The sequence below is a fragment of the Portunus trituberculatus genome, chromosome 14 (genome assembly GCF_017591435.1).
Source record: "Portunus trituberculatus isolate SZX2019 chromosome 14, ASM1759143v1, whole genome shotgun sequence".
Taxonomy (NCBI): Eukaryota; Metazoa; Arthropoda; class Malacostraca; order Decapoda; family Portunidae; genus Portunus; species Portunus trituberculatus.
The window spans coordinates 17594184-17606683 of NC_059268.1; the positions used below are offsets into that span (position 1 = coordinate 17594184).

Here is a 12500-nt window from a genome sequence, read left to right on the forward strand (position 1 = left end):
TACGAGTATTCTAAGTTCACATTCGATCAGTGTGAACGTTTGTGTGGTGAGTTCTACATTAATCGCAGCTTGGTGTTTGCTACTGTGATTCAACTCAACGTAACGCACACCACCAACCACGAGCAAAAGAGCAAGTAACGCCAGTGAAGCGGACGGAAACCACTCAAACATCCTGCTTATGTTGAACTCCTCATTGCCAGAAGACTAGACCCATCCCTTTCCGTGAATTTCTTTCAACTACATCAACAAAACATCGATAACAAAAACACACACACAAAAAAAAAAAAAAAAAACTAACAATAGGAAGGATAAAAGCAGTATTAGAAGTAATTAGCAGAAGTAGAAGTAGAAGTAGGAGGAGCAGGAATAGAAGTAAAAGAAAACAAGAAGAGAAGAAAAAGAAGAAAACAACAACAACAACAACCTTTTCCCAGTCCAACCCTCCACTCTGACTCAGCAAGAAAGAAGAAGCAAAGTCAACACGTCCCCAGCTCACACTCTTACTCTTAATAAAAATAATATTACAGTAATTTAGTGAGCGAAAAAAAGTCAATACCAGTCGTGTGTGTGTGTGTGTGTGTGTGTGTGTGTGTGTGTGTGTGTGTGTGTGTGTGTGTGTGTGTGTGTGTGTGTGTGTGTGCGAGTGTGTGTGTGCGAGTGTGTGTGTGTATGCAGGTGTTTTAAGTGGCACAGGTGGTGTATTAGTGTCTTCCTGGTATAGTTGGTCACTTCACTCGAGAGAGAGAGAGAGAGAGAGAGAGAGAGAGAGAGAGAGAGAGAGAGAGAGAGAGAGAGACTTATCTTTAATTACACTCTAGGTATTTCCTCACCGCATGAAGGTTGACTGACATACCTCCTTTTGCTAACATAAACCTGCTTGCCTCAGTCTTTCCTACTCTCTCTCTCTCTCTCTCTGACTTCCTCGCCGTCATCCTCCAGTCCTTCCTCACTGGCCCCTCGATCTCCCCTGAACACTGACGATAACGAGTAAGGGCGCTTAGAGGTCGCTGAGAAGGTGAAGAGGTAAGATGAAGACTGGATCTGCTGCAGGGAGAAAGGGAGAGAACGGAGGCGGGGGGTGGGGGAGGGAAAGGTACTGGTGTGTGTGTGTGTGTGTGTGTGTGTGTGTGTGTGTGTGTGTGTGTGTGTGTGTGTGTGTGTGTGTGTGTGTGTGTGTGTTGGCAACACGTGATTAAGAGAAAAATACATTTGGCTCATACTAGACAGAGGTCAGAGAGAAGGGCAAATGCACACGCTAAGAAAAGGACAAGATATACGGCAAAAAATCACCTGGGCAATGAGTACTCACCTGTTGGAGTCTGCGTTAGCTTGTAGTGCTGTAGAGGAGACGTGAAGGGCAGGTGGGGGTGCGTTGGTGCGGTCGGCGGTGGCGGCAGGGAGGGGCAACACTCTCACACACCTGTAGAGGAAGAGAAGCACGTGTTAGTTCAGCGTGAGGTTTGCTTGAGGAGGTGTTGATAAGTGGGAAGACAAGGACTTTGCTCTTAAGGAATGTAGTGATGGGATAGATGAATAGTTAGTAGTTAAATGAGTGGTTAGCACGATAATTCTTTCATAATCCTAACATTAATTTCCTGCGCGATAATCTGCTGGACACTTCTGTAGCTTATAAAATTACAATATCAGCCTCTCCTTCTCTCCACTTCCTGTATGTCAACGAAGCATATTCCGCAGCGCTATGAATGCTGACACACGACCCCCACAGATGCAGGGAAAAGTGAAAGGTGAATACAAACAGTTACCAATGAAGGAATGAGTACTGACTGACATCTGGCGCCACGAAAGGAAGGTGAGGTGATGCCGTGCAATAAATTAATTAAGGGGAGATAAAGGAGTCACGGGAGAGCTATTCGATCCTCTTACAATCAACCCTATGTGTATTACCTCCATTAGACACTGCAGCTAAACACGCAACCACGTCAGAACCAACATATCAGCTGCTACTTGTTCTGCGTTTTGGAGAGTGAATAAGAAAACAACAACTAGGGATATCACAAAGGTAAACATAACCTTCTCTTAACCTGTCCCTTTCTCTCCTACCTCCCTCCCTCCCTCCACTCTCGCTACCAGCATACCTGCCCCAACTTTCTTTCCCAGGTAAAGGTTAACGGGAGGGGATGGACGTCAGGTGAAGGGAAATCTGCAGATGGTGGGAGGTAAGAGGCGTGGCCCACCTCTGAGTGAGATAGAGAGGGAGGGAAGGAGGGGAATGGAGGGAGGGAGAGAGAATGTGTGTCAGAAAGAGTCAGGAGCGTTGCAGGGAGAGTAGTAGTAGTAGTAGTAGTAGTAGTAGTAGTAGTAGTAGTAGTAGTAGTAGTAGTAGTAGTAGTAGTAGTAGTAGTAATTGTAGTAGTAGTAGTAGTAGTAGTAGTAGTAGTAGTAGTAGTAGAAGTTATTATTATTATTATTATTATTATTATTAGTAGTAGTAGTAGTAGTAGTAGTAGTAGCAGAAGTCGTGATAGTCTAGGTACAAAAGAAGAAGAAGAAGAAGAAGAAGAAGAAGAAGAAGAAGAAAATGAAAAAAGATGATTGATTTATTGATCTATTGAACCGAGACGCCGCAAAATGGAGGTCATACAACACTGCCGGGAAAACACGACGAAGAAAACAACATTAACAACAACAACAACAACAACAACAACAACAACAACAACAGCAACAAGGGAGATGAAGGAGGAAGTGAAAGGTGGAATGACTAGTAAGAAAAAGAGGGACAAAAAAAATAAACAAACAAATTTTTTCAGGTGAGCAGACGTATGTACACGTGACACCACCACCACCATCACCACCACCGCCACCAAGAACAACAACAAGAATAGTAACAGCAACAATACGCGCTTCCAGGCAAACACCGCCCACAGGAACACGTCAACTGCCTCCAAGGAAAGGTAAATAGAATTGGTAATGAATGTTCGTATCGTGCAGGTGTGCTGAGTGGCTGAGTTGACGTGATGGTGGAACAACAACTACTACTACTACTACTACTACTACTACTATCACTGCTACTACTACTACTATTAGGACACTACTTGCAATCCTATTTTTACAGCAATAACTACAACTACTGCAACTACTATCATCAAGTACTACCACTCTTCATCTTTCTACTATACTACTACTAATACTACAATAACAACAAGTACTACTACTACTACTTACACTATTATCAGGTACTACCACTATTACTCCTCCTCTTTCTACTACTACTACTACTACTACTACTACTACTACTACAACCTCACAATACCACTCATTACTCTTAACGACACCACCAGGACCACCACCATGACCACCACCACCACCGCCGCCACTCACAAGGGCACCGTACACTATAAAGAACGTACCCTCAGATGTTCAAGGGGAGGAGAAAGATCGGTTCCTTACTGCAGCTTTCACCGCGACGCAAAGCACCACACAACGAAACATAAAAAAGTGGATTTGCATAACTAACCTCCAAAGAAATCATAATAAAAAGGAGTTTGCGTATTATATCAACTTTTCTTATGGGGTTTAATTCCTTTTCTATTTGAAGGTAAGGAGGACAGTAAGAGAGAGATTTATTAATGTGATAGGTAGCATTAAAATTTGTATTATTATTTTTTTTTTTTAGTATTTTGAGGAAAGATTTTTCATGTTAGTTGTTTTAATTTAAGTTAACATGAGGTAAGTTTTGATGATTCTCTTTCTCTTTCTCTCTTTCTCTCTCTCTCTCTCTCTCTCTCTCTCTCTCTCTCTCTCTCTCTTACGTAAACTAGTTTCTGACAATTTTCCTTTACAAATCTTTCCTAAATCAAATCATATTAGAATTTACAATGTGAGAGAGAGAGAGAGAGAGAGAGAGAGAGAGAGAGAGAGAGAGAGAGAGAGAGAGAGAAAGTGGTGGTATTGTTCGTTGATAATAGTATAAAGGTTTCTGATCTAGCCGCCGCCAGAGACCCAGCCAATGACACCTAGCGCACCTCGTCACCCTCCCTGGCCTGGCTCGCGGCAATGCTTCTATACCTCCTCTGTACTCTGAGCGACACACGAGACATACCAAGAGCGTAGTAGATACACGAACACTGGATAGGATTGAAGAGTCTTTCGTAGTAGTAGAATATTATGATTTTTTTTTTATTTAAGGTACATAGGAAGAAAAACATATAAGTTTTTTTATGTATATTCCGATGAAAGACAGGAAAAACATTCAAGCTTAATTTAAACTTCACTGGAATTCCCATACGCAGAGAGAGAGAGAGAGAGAGAGAGAGAGAGAGAGAGAGAGAACGATACCATCTAAACCATTCCCTGGATTTCCCGCTCTGTGTCAAGTTTTTGCAGTCGAGTGAACATTTTTGCTAGCCACCTTCACCTTCACGACGCGGCACTAACCTTCAAAACCAGCGTCATGACTTTCCTCTCCTTGTGTCGTGGTAACATAACTCAATCCCTGAATAAAAGCAAGCAAAAGTGAGCTGGGGCCGCTTATCAGATCAGCGCCTCGTCTCTGCCTGAACGGTTTTGGGTTAATTTGTAAATGAGTTAGTCGGACACAACCTACATTTAGTATCTAAGAGCTGTGATCTGGGTGATGTACAAGTAACGCTCTCCTGTCTCTAGATGAGCCAGCCTTGACCTAAAACATTAACGGGGATGCATGCAAGAGAGGTTACGAGTATAAAGGAAGTCCTGTGGCATTAGGAGTTAATTAATAAGCATGTGAATTGAGGTGAAGTGACAAGGTGAGGTTAAGTAAAGCAAAGGGAAGGTTTGACTCTATCTAACCGATGTTGAGGACTGAAGCAAATGGAGGAACGTTACATACAGCAACAGGAACAAAAGACGGGCAGTGATGAATGAAAATAATAAAAAAAGGAAGAAATTATGGGACACAAAAGAACATCAAGGTTGGAATCACTCAATAATACGTGTCTCTCTCTGTCACTGTCTCTCTCTCTCTCTCGTGTTTTTTAATCTATTTTTTTCATTTTTTCTTTTTTTCTTTTGCGTATGGTTAAAAATGTGGTGTTTCTGTAAGGCTGATCATACCTCTCTCTCTCACTCTCACTCTCACTCACTCTCTCTCTCTCTCTCTATGATCACCTCAAAGAAGACAGCCAAAAAAAAGTTGTGTTCTCTTATCTCCATGATGGCAAACTGGATACGTCTCCGCTGCCCGAGTCACCCCGAGCAGCAGCTGTACGCATCCCTCTTGACGCAGACTAAGCAATACATTATGCATCCGTGAACTTTTGCTGATCAATAGCCTTTTTTTAATACAAGTAGTCGTCTTCTTCGCCTTCTGCTTCCTTCTCTTCTTCGTCTTTCAGCTTTTCTTCGTCTAGTTTTCCTCGTATTCGTTCTCGTTTATCTTACTCCCTTTTTTTTTTTCTCTCTCTCTCTCTCTCCTTCTCGTGTGTGTTGTTCCAGGAAAGGTCACCCACAGGTTTCTCATTCACAGGGAAAATGTCGTTAAAGTTTCACTCCATTCTTTCCGAAAACAATCATTCTTTTACAGCAGGTTGGGCTTATTTTGTTCTATCACCACCACCACCATCACCACCACCACCACCACTACTCCTACTATAACTACAGCAATAACAATGTCAACTACCACTACTACCAGTACACTTAGACCAGTATTCTAAAACGCTTTGCTCTCTCGCCATCACTATTTCAAAAGGCTCCAGCTGAAGATCTCGTGTTTTCAAGTGTATTCTTATGGTTGCTGGGAAGGATTGGCAAGATTGGCAGGTAAATCAAAAGGAGAAACTGTCTCGAAAACCTGGGTAGTGTCGTCTCTGTGGCCTTGGAAAATTGTCGTGAAGAGAGCAAGGCAATTCTGAATACGGGTGATAGAAAAGCTTTGCTCTTTCACCATCACTGCTTTCCAAAGATTCCAGTTGAAGATACTCGTGTTTTTAAGAGTGTTTCTATGGCTTTGATGCTGGACTGGCAAGATTCTGGTTTACTAAAAGGAGAAACAGTCCTGAAAATCTGATTAGTTGTTTCTGTGGCCTTGGAAAATTATCGCGGTGAGAGAGTAAGGCATTATTGAATAAGGCGTTACATCAACCACTACCATCACAGTGCATGATATCGATCCATCTCGTGACGCGACGGAAACTAACACGATATAGTATGTAGCTCGTCCAGAAAGACGCCGATCAATACCTGTGCATGAGAGCCAAATGAACCGAGACAGAGGGAAGCTTAGTCGCCTCCACGGTCACCTCTCCACTGTAGTCTGTCTACTATAAAGTGGCTCTTGGGTCTCCGTCTGAATAGCGTCCCAGGGAAAGCGTGGCTGTCAGAATCTTAAGGAGAACCGTAGTCTGTCTTCAAGTGTGTGGGTCAACAGAAAACAAGTATAATTCACCTAAAATCAATTATATCATCAATAAGCTACACATGTTTTGAACCAAGGAGACAGACTGTGGGCAGAACTTAGGGAGAGGCAGAGAGTTTTTAAAGAATCCAAGGCAAAGTGTATATAGGATGTAGACTCAAAATGCTGAGGAAAGTATAGGTTCATGTTTATCTTTGTGTGTGTGTGTGTGTGTGTGTGTGTGTGTGTGTGTGTGTGTGTGTGTGTGTGTGTGTGTGTGTGTGTGTGTGTGTGTGTGTGTGTGTGTGTGTGTGTGTGTTTGTCCTCTGTTTGCCCTTCAGTTCTCGTCTTGCAATTTCTTTTTTTTTTCTTTTACTCTCTCTCTCTCTCTCTCTCTCTCTCTCTCTCTCTCTCTCTCTAACACAAGGCCTTGTTGGTTACCTCAAGATTACTTTACCACAGCCTTACTTTGCGGCTTCTGTGATGTCAGCACACACACACACACACACACGCACACACAGTCTTTTAATGGCCTTGACACAATTCGCAATTTTTGTTTTGTTCTCTAGTTTATCAATAACAACAACAACAACAACAATAATAATAATAATAATAATAATAATAATGTGTTTACGGTTGTGCTGATGATAATGGTAGTGGTGGTGATGATTGTGATGGCGCAAGAAGAAGAAGAAGAAGAAGAAGAAGAAGAAGAAGAAGAAGAAGAAGAAGTATAAGACGAGAAAACAACACCAAATACTCCTTCTCTTCCTCCTACTAACTATTACTACTACTACTACTACTACTACTACTATACTACTACCACTAATACTGCAAGAACTATACTATTTCTACTACTACTACTCCAACTACTCCGACTACCACCTCACCACAACAACTACTATTACTATTTCTCCAACTGCTATATTTTTTGCTGCTAATACTGCCAACCCAACGCAACATGTTCAGCAAAGCAACGACAACACGCCGGCCATTCTGCTGAGGTGCGCGGCCTGAGTCATCACTGTGCTGAATGGAGGAAGGCTGTGCGACCGTGGGTGAGAAAGAGAGGCACTGGTTACAAGAGACAAGGGTCACTTATTGTTATGCTTCCGGGAGGTTCACTACTTTTTGGCCATTGACGCGTTTCCATGTTCCTTCTGCTTACTATCTGGTGATTTCATACAGCTTCAGAAACTTATGTGGGAGATTAGAATAGTGAAAAGTGTTGCCATTAATCTCCTGACCTTTATCGACCCTTCCTAATGTAAATAAAATCGTCTAATCACATCAAAAATTCATGGTAAAAATGCGTCTCAGTATTGAATGGGTTAAAATGTCAGACATCATCAGAGAGAGAGAGAGAGAGAGAGAGAGAGAGAGAGAGAGAGAGAGAGAGAGAGAGAGAGAGAGAGAGAGAGAGAGAGAGAGAGAGAGAGAGAGATAAATATTTGGGGTGCATTTGTGGTAGGTTAAGATACACATCACTGCAGGTCCCGTTGACACTTCGCCCTTGGCTCAGCACTGATCTTCGCGTCCTGTTAGCACCCGGACCAGCTCTGGGTGTTGCTACAGCTCACCATTCTCGCATCCTCCCCACCCCACCGCACGGTCTGCCTCGTAACGGTGTGCAGCCTCACCTGGTGCTGCTCAAGACAGGTGTGAGTGGCTCTCCTGGCAGGTGGGCGGGAGACACCCCACACGAACGGCTGCCCTTAGATGGCAGGTAATGAACATCCAGAGTGGGGGCCTCGGGGAGTAAGTGTAGCAACCCGAACAGTCCCTGCCCCGTCTCTCAGATGGGCAGGTGAATAACCTACTAAAGACCACAGAAACAGACCAGAGTGCAAGGGCTCGACGTCTCTTAATGCGTACCCCGTCACCTTCACCCGGCCTGGGCACGTGGATGGCTACCTGGCGAGTAATAGTGTCTGCTGGACAGGAAAACATCTGAGGTAAGTTTTTGATAGTAAGTTCGCAGACAACAATGCTGGTAGGAGCAGTTATCTGCCTTGACAGGGAAGCCAATTGTTCCCTCTCAGCAGCACACTCAGCGGAGGTTTGCTGGCAGAGGAAGTGAGGGTGTAAACATTAAGGCGTGAGTTAGAACCGGAAGGCGACGGATCAACAGTGATGACTGGGACTCGTCTCCTGGACGGGATACTGGCAGCCTCCTATTTCCCCCCCACCGGGCGACGGGAGGTCAGCACTGTCTTCACTTGCCAAGATGCTCCGCTCATTTTTACATCTCAGCAGACCAAGGCAGGACAGAGACATTATAACTGTGCTTTTGTTACTGAATATACATCCTTATTCTGTTCATATCCTCTTCCTGCGATAACCGGGGTTCTGGTGGCACAACATTTCTTTCCTAGTCCCTCCGTGCCCCCGGACTGGCCAGCTTTCTTGCCTCAAGATGTGGCGGGAAAGCCACTCGGCACATTCCTCTCCGCTAGACCCAAGGGCCCGATGTCCGTCACAAGGTCAAACAAAATTACAGTTGCCAACACAAAAATTACACAATGGACTGCAGAGGGTGACTGGCGGCAGGCGGTGCAGCGTCACACTCATCGCTGAAGCTCGAGTCAGAGGAATGGAAAAAATGAATAATGTATGAAGCCACCACCTGAAGGAATCCCAACACCTCATCCACTCACGGACGCGCTCAAGCAGTGCTGGGAGGCGCGCTACACCACCACCACAACCACCATCACCACCATCACCAGCACCACTATCACCTCAACTGATTATTGAATGTTTTTGAGGGGAATACCATGAAGAAAACGCAACGTTCATGGTAAACAGGAAAACACACACACACACACACACACACACACACACACACACACACACACACACACACACACACCTTGCAGGCATACGTAGGTGGTGGTAGGTGGCCGGCAGGAGAGGGGTGGCTGCTGCGGTGGTCGACTCGCCGCCAGGCACAAGACAAGTACGCAGTTTTCACTTGAGCTATTCGAGACGAGAGCTTATGTACGACTGCACGAGGCAGTTGTTGCTAAGACGACGGCTGCGACAACAATAACACCTAGTTGTTGACGAGACTAGCCCGTGTGTGTGTGTGTGTGTGTGTGTGTGTGTGTGTGTGTGTGTGTGTGTGTGTGAGAGAGAGAGAGAGAGAGAGAGAGAGAGAGAGAGAGAGAGAGAGAGAGAGAGAGAGAGAGAGAGAGAGAGAGAGAGACAGACAGACAGACAGACAGACAGACAGACAGACAGACAGACAGACAGACAGACAGACAGACAGACAGACAGACAGACAGACAGACAACACACACACACACACACACACACACACACACACACACACACACACAGAAACAAACAGAGAGTGAAAGAGGCAAGAAAATTACTATGCAAAACATAACAAACTTAAACAATCACAGGCAAACAAATAAATAAGACTGCATCGTGGTGAGGAGGAAGACCAACCAAACACCACTTCCCACTGACAAACAAACAGGATGAGAGGACCACAATAAATATCAATCGGAAGAACGTAAAAAATAAATAAACAAATAAATAAATGTCTCCTCATAAACAAGGAAAAATTAAGAATATATAAGATCCACTACCAGAGAGAGAGAGAGAGAGAGAGAGAGAGAGAGAGAGAGAGAGAGAGAGAGAGAGAGAGAGAGAGAGAGAGAGAGAGAGAGAGAGAAACAGACAGTCAGACAGCAGTAATCACATGAGGGAAAGGAAAGGAAAGGTACAGAATGACTAGTATCGTTTATGGGGAAGGGTATGAACGTTACTTGGCATGATAATGTGGTGAGGGAATAGTGCAGGTAAGAGTGAGAGTAGCTGGTCTTACGCAACAGCAGTAAGTCAGGAGAGGAGAGGAGAGGAGAGGAGAGAGGAGAGAAGGAAGACAGGCAATAACGATAGAAACACAGAGACGGGGCGAGGGAATCATCTGTGTGTGTGTGTGTGTGTGTGAGTGTGAGAGAGAGAGAGAGAGAGAGAGAGAGAGAGAGAGAGAGAGAGAGAGAGAGAGAGAGAGAGAGAGAGAGAGAGAGTGTTCTAAGTAATTCTAAAGACCTTCTAAATGACAAACCAGATTCTCATGTCCATTTCCTATAAGTGATCACGAACAATTAGTTAAAACATCACTAGAATCCTATCAACAAGCATGGAAACCTCAACACCTTCTATAATGGCTTCCTATTACAACAGGTGAGATAAGACAGCGAAACTTTTGGGCATCGAGTCCCTACCGCAGTGAAAGTCCTCGATCCGTGCATGTGTTTACTAGAGAGTGGGTCGAAAAGGTAGTGGAAAGGCCGGCGGAAGGGTGTAAGTAGAGTAGCACAGAGGAGGAGCGACTGACACATAAGAAGGAGTAGATACAGGAGCTGGTACAGGAAATAATAGCTTTTTTTGACCATAGCTTCTATCCTCTATTCTTCTACTGCCACTTATACACCACGGGAGAAAGTGTCAAGGATGCGAGGTGATCAAAATGTTTAATCTACGAGACATTTCTGGTCTAGAGTTTTCATGCATAGATACAGAATATTGCTGAGTTGACAGGTGAAAGTGTAAAATTCTAAGATAAAGAAAATGGCGATTGGCAACGGAAAATGCTTACAGAGATTATTAAAGCTACTATCTTGGTTTTTATGAAGGGCAGGGATCAAGTATTGCTTGGTGTTCATAGGTAACCAAGTAGGAAATATTAATCTCTTCAATACTACGATACATTTCTACCTTGAGATTTGCGCACGATTAGACCATTTTGTTGACATTAGGAAGGATCTATGGAGGTCAGAAGATTAATGGCCAGAGTCTTCAATATTTAAATACCCCACACAACTTTCTGAAGCTGTATAAAGCCACCAAATACTATGCAGAATAAACATGAAAACGCGTCATGCTACTGAACGGGTTAAAGGGTTTTGTACCAACTTTATATACAGAAGATAATGCGTTTGTTATAGAAATACTCATCCATAACAGGACGTCCGTGACTGAGGGAGGAAAACAGAACTGAATTTTCCTTCTTCTATATATAAATAACGGTAACGTGTGCCTAAAGTCACACACACACACACACACACACACACACACACACACACACACACACACACACACACACACACACATTAAGATGACATTGAAAATAAATGTTAACTATATCATGTATGTAAGGAAATGAGTCAATCCCTGTTTTGTGCGTGTGTGTGTGTGTGTGTGTGTGTGTGTGTGTGTGTGTGTGTGTGTGTGTGATTCACATCCCCTTCTCCCAAGCTTGAGGATCACATGAAGAGCACGTGACCTGGAAGAAACAGCTAAGGGCACACGCTATACAGGTAAGACTGGGACCTTCCTTCCACACCTCCGAGACTCAAGGTGCTCACTGTCAATGAAACCCTTAGCAACACAAGAGGCAAGAATCTCCACCGACAGGAAAAGAGATAAAGGAGAGAGAGAGAGAGAGAGAGAGAGAGAGAGAGAGAGAGAGAGAGAGAGAGAGAGAGAGAATGTGTGTGTGTGTGTGTGTGTGTGTGTGTGTGTGTGTGTGTGTGTGTGTGTGTGTGTGTGTGTGTGTGTGTGTGTGTGTGTGTGTGTGTGTGTGTGTGTAACGTCGCCTTCATAATGTAGTAACGGGTACAGGTGTCATGACATTTGCTCCCTAATTTTGGATAACTCTTTTTATCCTTTAGAGAACCAGCATCAAGTGGGCCTTTTTTTTTTTTTATTTATTTATTTTTTTGACATTATGATGGTATTGACTGACTTTCTCTCCTACATAAAGGAAAACAACAAACATGAAAAGGTGGTGCGCTGGTGCGGTGGTCGTGTCACAGGATATTCAAACAAAGCTCATTTTTCTACAGAGGGAAAAAAATAAACAGAATCTTCAGCCTGTGATACCAAGAACCTGACAGGAGCGACAGGATGGAAAACTGGAATTACGCTGTGGTCTGGTCCGGGAAGCCAAATGGGAGGACAAAAAAAGATAAAAGCAGATGTAACAAAATATAAAGGAAGTTTTTGGGTTTCAGAAAAAGGCCAGCGAGGGAGTTGGGCGTGTCTCAAGGTGAGCAGGACACGTGTTGCCGTTGTAAAGTGTTGCTATTCCACTTCGAAATGGATAAGGGTAAAAAAAATAAGGAGATTTATCAGGTTTTTCTCGTCAATAAAA

The 12500-nt window shown here is 43.8% G+C and overlaps 1 protein-coding gene across 5 annotated transcripts in view; it reads right to left on the reverse strand.

The window, feature by feature from the left end:
* Positions 1-12500, reverse strand: part of LOC123503376 (band 3 anion transport protein-like) — a 121351-nt gene that overhangs the window by 104081 nt on the left and 4770 nt on the right. For all 5 annotated transcript variants that reach the window (XM_045253081.1, XM_045253078.1, XM_045253080.1 and 2 more), the window contains exon 2: positions 1310-1420. The gene's annotated coding sequence lies outside the window, so the exon portion shown is untranslated. The remainder of the gene's footprint in view (positions 1-1309; positions 1421-12500) is intronic.